This window comes from Schistocerca americana, chromosome 3 (assembly GCF_021461395.2).
Source record: "Schistocerca americana isolate TAMUIC-IGC-003095 chromosome 3, iqSchAmer2.1, whole genome shotgun sequence".
Taxonomy (NCBI): Eukaryota; Metazoa; Arthropoda; class Insecta; order Orthoptera; family Acrididae; genus Schistocerca; species Schistocerca americana.
Window position 1 is genome coordinate 912,550,552 of NC_060121.1, and position 6,807 is coordinate 912,557,358.

A 6,807-nucleotide genomic window follows, 5' to 3' on the forward strand; every position below is an offset into this window, starting at 1 on the left:
AATTAATGTTAGTCTGGTTGGGAATTTGGTAAGCTAGACTGGATACCCGGTGAAAAAGTTGCTCAGTAATGCAGGGTTAACTTCCCCAGACAGCTCACAGCTTCAACCCACTTTTATTGTCTTGAATAGCAGCACCGCTTTCATAGCAAATCAAAGCAACAACGTTACAACATTACGAATGTAGGTTGTGGACAGTAGGGCATGTGGGTCTCACGGGAAACGTGCAAGAGACAAGTCCCTGCAGTCGCGCTATCCTCTGTGGCCTCGGTGGCTCAGATGGATAGAGCGTCTGCCATGTAAGCAGGAGATCCCGGGTTCGAGTCCCGGTCGGGCCACACATTTTCAGCTGTCGCCATTGAGACATAACACATGTTGGCAGCTGAGGGTTTCGATTAATTATCATTTCTCTCTAGAGAAGCTGCATGGTCATAATTGGTATCTGTTCTTTCGGAACAGTTACTATCTTCGTATAATCACGAATCAGGTTTCAGAACAGATATACCGCGTACACAACTTTGTCAGTAAGCCAGAGCACACAGTGAGACGATGCCCCTTGGGTTTGGTGCTGACAGGCGGACTGTACAGCGTGTGCGGTGACCTCGCGGTGTAGGTAGGACGCCCCCTCCCCCCCCCCCTCTTCCACGATGACGAATCGTGCAGCAGAGTGGACGGGCAGGCGGACGGCTCGGGTCACACACAGCTACTTGTCCAGGGGACGCCCGCCGGCCACTCGCATCGATTGTTTATGCGTGTAAACTTTAGTGGCTCGGTGTAGGCACGGGTGGCGCTTGTTAAGCTGCCGGGACGAGCACCTGATCCCGCCACACCTCCGCCTCCGCCTCCGCCTCCGCCGCCCCCACCCGCCCTCCGGCAGCCATGAATCAGGCGCTTGTTAACCCGGCCACCCCGCCCCGTCGGGCCGCTCCACACGTCATTAGGCCCGCCACAGGGGTGTACGTCACGCCGTCCACGCTGGTCGCTAAGCTGTCTCTGCTAAGGCAACGATCCGTCTGCGCAAATGTCCGTGCATGTAGCAAATCGCAGGAAGTCTCGCGTATTTACGCTGCACAGTTTGAGTCTAATATTAGACCGCCATTTGGCGGTCAGAAGGAAGCAGCATTGGACGAGGTGTTAGACAAGGTTGTTGCCTCTCCCCACTGTTGTTAAACGTATACCTTGAAGAGATTGTTGCAAACAGCTTAGATGGGAAAAGAGGAATATGTATTGGTGGAAAGAGAATAGAAGATTTGCTGATGACATGGTATTAGTGGCAGAAAGTGAGCGGACAGTGAATAACATGCCCAGAGATCTGAATGAAGCTTGTGTGGAATATGGGATGCAAATAAACACAGCAAAAACAAAGAGTATGGTCATCAGTACAAGACGCAGACTGTCCAATATTAAAATAGGACAATCTACCATTAGCCAAGTAAGTTAATTTAAATATCTCGGAAGCACAATAACTGAAGACTTGAGATGTCTCCAGGAGGTGAAAACTCGAATTGCCATAGCGAAGGAGGCATTCAACAGAAAGAGGAGACTCTTATGTGGCAAATTAAATAAAGGACTAAGGAAAAGGTTTGGCAAATGTTTTGTCTGGAGTGTGGCACTATATGGGGCAGAAACATGGAAACAGAGACGAGAGGATGAAAAAAGGTTAGAAGCATTTGAGATGTGGATGAGGAGGAGAATAGAGAGAATAAGCTGGATGGAAAGAGTGAGTAATGAAAGAGTATTGGAAAGGGTTGGTGAGAGAAGATGTCTGCTGAAGGTTGTAAGAGAAAGGAAAAAGAACTGGTTAGGACATTCCTTGAGAAGGGAGTGCTTGCTTGTAGATGCTTTGGAAGGACTGGTTTGTGGGAGGAGAGGAAGAAGGAGATACAAGATGATAGACTACATAAAGGGAAGAGGAAATTATGCAGACCTGAAGAGGATGGCAGAAGACCGGACAGCCTGGAGAACTGCCACGTGAATACCTGCCTTTAGGCATAACACTTATGATGATGATGATGATGATTTGTCGGTCGAGAAAAAAAATTTCAGCCTAAGCTACGCTCTAACGAAGGTTATTACTGATCACGAAAATAACTCGTAATGGATGAAATTCTTCTGCACCTTGTGTTCACAAGCGTCAAAGGCAGGAAAAACAATCTGAACGGCGAAGACAGTTTCTCATTCAGTAGCAGTAGTTTTCACACATTAACTTACTTCACGAGTTACTGGACAAACTAGTCGAGTGCTGGAGCTGTTTTCACTTGCACTTGGGGATTTAGAGGTGTCTATTCACGTACGTAACTCCTCGCATAATACGACAAAATACTTACATGAGGAAAGCAAATTCACCATATGAGCGTCTGACAGCTACATTGTGCTGCTTAACAAAAGAGTAAATGTTTAAGGATTTAGAATTTTAGACAGCAGTGTCCAAGTAAGCATTGAACGGAGCAATAACTAATACACACGAATGTATATACATGTTCTGTAGCAGCGTTTCGTGAAGGCAACTAAAGTATCTCAATTGTGACGTAACACGTTGTAAGTAGCCTGTTCAGGTTTTTATGTTGGTAACGCCACGTAGCGCTCTGTATGAAAATCACTGGCTGTGCTGTGTGCAGTCCGTGGCTGGGTGGCATTGTTGGAATAGTCGCTATTGTAGTGTTGGGCAGTTGGACGTGAACAGCCCGTAGCGTTGCGCAGTTGGAGGTGAGCCGCCAGCAGTGGTGGATGTGGGGAGAGAGATGGCGGAGTTTTGAGAGCGGATGATCTGGACGTGTGTCCATCAGAGACAGTAAATTTGTAAGACTGGATGTCATGAACTGATATGTATATTATGACTTTTGAGCACTATTAAGGTAAATACATTGTTTGTTCTTTATCAAAATCTTTCATTTGCTAACTATGCCTATCAGTAGTTAGTGCCTTCAGTAGTTAGAATCTTTTATTTAGCTGGCAGTATTGGCGCTCGCTGTATTGCAGTAGTTCGAGTAATGAAGATTTTTGTGAGGTAAGTGATTCATGAAAGGTATAGGTCATTGTTAGTCAGGGCCATTCTTTTGTAGGGATTTTTGAAAGTCAGATTGCGTTGCGCTAAAAATATTGTGTGTCAGTTTAGTGTTGATCAGAATAAGTAAAGAGCGAAATGTCTGAGTACGTTCAGTTCTGCTCAGCTGTATGAATATCAAATAACGTAAGGTGTTTACCAGCACCGTAATTCAATAATTTTTCTAAGGGGGGGTTTAAACGTAATATTTTTACGTTTCAAAAATTGAGCGAAATAATTACTAAAACATACAAATCTATATACACTGTTCTGAAGCGGGATTTCATGAAAGTAAGCAAAACACCTCAATTGTAACATTACACCCAATATATTCATGTATTTCATCAAATTACGATTTCATTCGTGCATAGTGTAAACTTATTCTTTGTCCCAGTTTTGTACAATCTATGGCCTGCTTTGTGGAATAAGGCTGATAGAAGAAATATCCAAGTCATTGAGGAAACGTAGTAACGTTTTACGAAAAAAGTAAACAATACAGTTAAGATTCAGAAGACACAAAAACACGAAATCCACATCAGCGACAAGAATGAGCGCATCGACAACCGAAGTTAGCAGAAGACGACACTTACGCCAACGTTCAAACTTTCTTCTCGAGAAACCTTAGCGCTGACATCACGTTTAGTTCTGGACCGTTGACGGCCTCTGTGAATGCTACTATTTGAAATGCAATGTGGAATGTTTTGACATATTTGGCACTTGAAGTATTCTAAAGAATTGTAGAAGTGGCTAAATTCCAGGTTTGAGCGCATTTCATATGTGCAGGAATTTCTGTTCCACATGCGACGATTAGTCTGTGTAGACACGATGAGCATAGGCGTGTCGTTGTGGGTCGACAGCCTTTCACAAGAGAAGCGTAAGCCCAGCGGGTCACCAGTTTGTTCATCTTTCGTCCGACTGTAGTACACACTTGGTTGTAACCAATGTTGCTCCAGCAAGATGCACCTCAAAGGCGTTTTCAGCGTGTTACGACCCCGCTAAATACCACACAAGAGCTCAAGAAGCCGAGGAAGGCGTCAGTTGCAACTGTGTATAGCTCGATTCACACTTGTTGGAAAGGAACGGAATGTTTCGACATTCGACAATGCATTTCAAATGGAGGCATTCACACAGGCCTTCAACAGTACGGAACGAAACGTGACGTCAGCGGTGAGGTTCCTCAGGAACTAAGTTTGGACGTTGCGTAAGTGTCGTCTGCTGCTACACTATGTGATCGAAAGTATCCGGACACCCCCAAAAACATACGTTTTTTTCATATTAGGTGCATTGTGTTACCACGTACTGCCAAGTACTAAATATCAGCGACCTCAGTAGTGTTTAGACATCGTGAGAGAGCAGAATGGGGCGCTCCGCGGAGCTCACGGACTTCGAAGGCGGTCAGGTGAATGGGTGTCACTTGTGTCATACGTCTGTACGCAAGGTCTCCACACTCCTAAACATCCCTAGGTCTACTGTTTCCGATGTGATAGTGAAGTGAAAACGGGAAGGGACACGTACAGCACAAAAGCGTACAGGCCGACTTCGTCTGTTTATAACACTCCTGTCCGCTACTGCTATACCATAACCTTAAAGTTGGAGGCAGGTCGTGAAATAAAAAGTATCTTGTTACAGTAATTATGGAGTAAAGCATCAGAGCTGTGTTACCCTCTGAGAGGAATTTTGTTATGTTGACCGTGTTGTACCTAACGGAGGTGGCTTATCGGAAGTGAAAGTCAGAATTACGTAAATATTTAAACAGTAACAAACAATATTCTACCCATCTACACTGTTCAAAGAGTAAGGAAAACGGTCGCCAGCCTAATTAGGCAAGAGAATGATTGACATTCTTGTTTCAGAAAATAAGTGTGAGTAACTTTAACGGACAAACACAACCTATATTTTCCCACACGCGAGTGCAATGAACTCTGGCATCTGCATATGTTCACATTAAAGAAAATGCTAAAGTTATAAGATAACATGGCTATTTGCCTAATGGCAACAGAAAACGACATATACTTTTGCCTTCAAGGCTTGTTCAAACTGAATGGTCTCAATAATATTACTATCAATATTCAATGCAGAATCATGAAATAGGCATAGGTTCAATATTACTTTTCAAACATTTTCCTATCTTATAAAAGAATTGTAAATGTAGTTCACTGCAAAATTATGATCTGGTCATAAGTTAAGTTTCTGTCTCAGCAAAATATTTTTCTATTTAGAATGAAAGTCACGTGTATTTCACTAACAAGAAATTTCTCACTGAATTTTGAATAAAAGAAGTTACTGTTTTCATAGATAGTGGTCTTTCTATTAATTGTTATTTAGCATGAGCACAATAGATAAACTATAGATCCTGTTACAACATTAATATGCACTTTTAATACACAAGGGGAGTCCAATATTGTACAGAAGTTCACTTGAATAGGAAGAGTAATTGAAACTTGCTATAATTAAGTAACTTTGTGCATCTGAACTACTTTCAGTGGAGGGGGGCCCTAACTTTGACCACTGTAACAGAGCATACTAAACACACTTTCAATACACTAAAGAAACAAGGTATTAGTTCTCGACTCTTACTGCAGTAAAACACAACTTGACATATCTGTAAGAAACTGACTCACCTTTTGCGATTTGCAACAAGCAGCAATGTGACCATTTACTAAGCAAGACCTTACCATCCTCAGTTTTATGAACTTTTTAATTCTGAAATTGGCAACGACATATTAATAAGCAGTTTTAATAGAAAAATTGTTTTCAGCAAGTATCATGTACTTTAGCTCACTTTCTGGCCACGTTAACTTTAACTTTCTTTCAATAAAGGACACTCAGTAAGCACTTTAGCGTGGGAGGGACGCTAAGTGGATATGTGACTGAGGATAAATCACAGTAGGTACAAAAGTTCAGTTAAAATTTACCTTGTATTTGAATACACTAAACATCCAATGAGCCGATCCTTCACTGCACATTACTATAGTGTTCCATTACAGTGATTGCGCAATGTGGTGGCGATTGCATGTTGGTAGGTGGATTTGCAGGTAGAATTGCCGGAATCTGTCATTTCTTGGTGGCGATGATAGATACCAATTTCAGAATAGTTCCAGCTCTTTATCCATCTATCCGAGGCATTGGAAAACGTCAGGAAAAGCCTCTCTCGGAACCAGCACAATAGACAACTTTTACATGAGCAGTTGACTGTTTGGTAGCTTGTCCCCGACTGACTCTTTGTTCCACCTTTTCTACCAAGGCCAACCACAATTTCCACGCGCTACACAGTTCCGTTCCCGAGGGGGAACCACAACACCTTTTACATACAAAATAACTAATAACCCTAAGTGAGGATCAGCAGTTTACATAACAGCAAACAAACATATTAATTAAAACAGAACATTTGCACATATTGGTATTTCTACAAAAATTATTTAAACAAAATTACAATTATATACAGTAAGTTTTGTCTCCCTCCAAATGAGACAAAGACTTTAAACGACAGATATACTACATTGCATAGAATCAATCCGCTCTTTAACAAAAGAAAGAGCGAACACTTTTGTGCTCTTAATTCAATCAAAACATTTACAGAAACTCAACGTTATAACATTAAATAAAACAAAAGGCAAAATAAATCAGTAGAGCAATAGAGCTATGGTGTTACATGTTGACTGACAGAGACCGCCGAAAGTTGAAGAGGATCATTATGTGTAATAGGCAGACATGTATCCAGACCATCACACTGGAATTCCAAACTGCATCAGGATCCACTGCAACTA

At 42.2% G+C, this 6,807-nt stretch overlaps 1 non-coding gene across 1 annotated transcript; it reads left to right on the forward strand.

The window, feature by feature from the left end:
- Positions 1 to 260: 260 nt before the first annotated feature.
- Positions 261 to 335, forward strand: Trnat-ugu. Its single transcript has one exon. It is a non-coding gene; the product is annotated as a tRNA-Thr (tRNA).
- Positions 336 to 6,807: the final 6,472 nt, after the last annotated feature.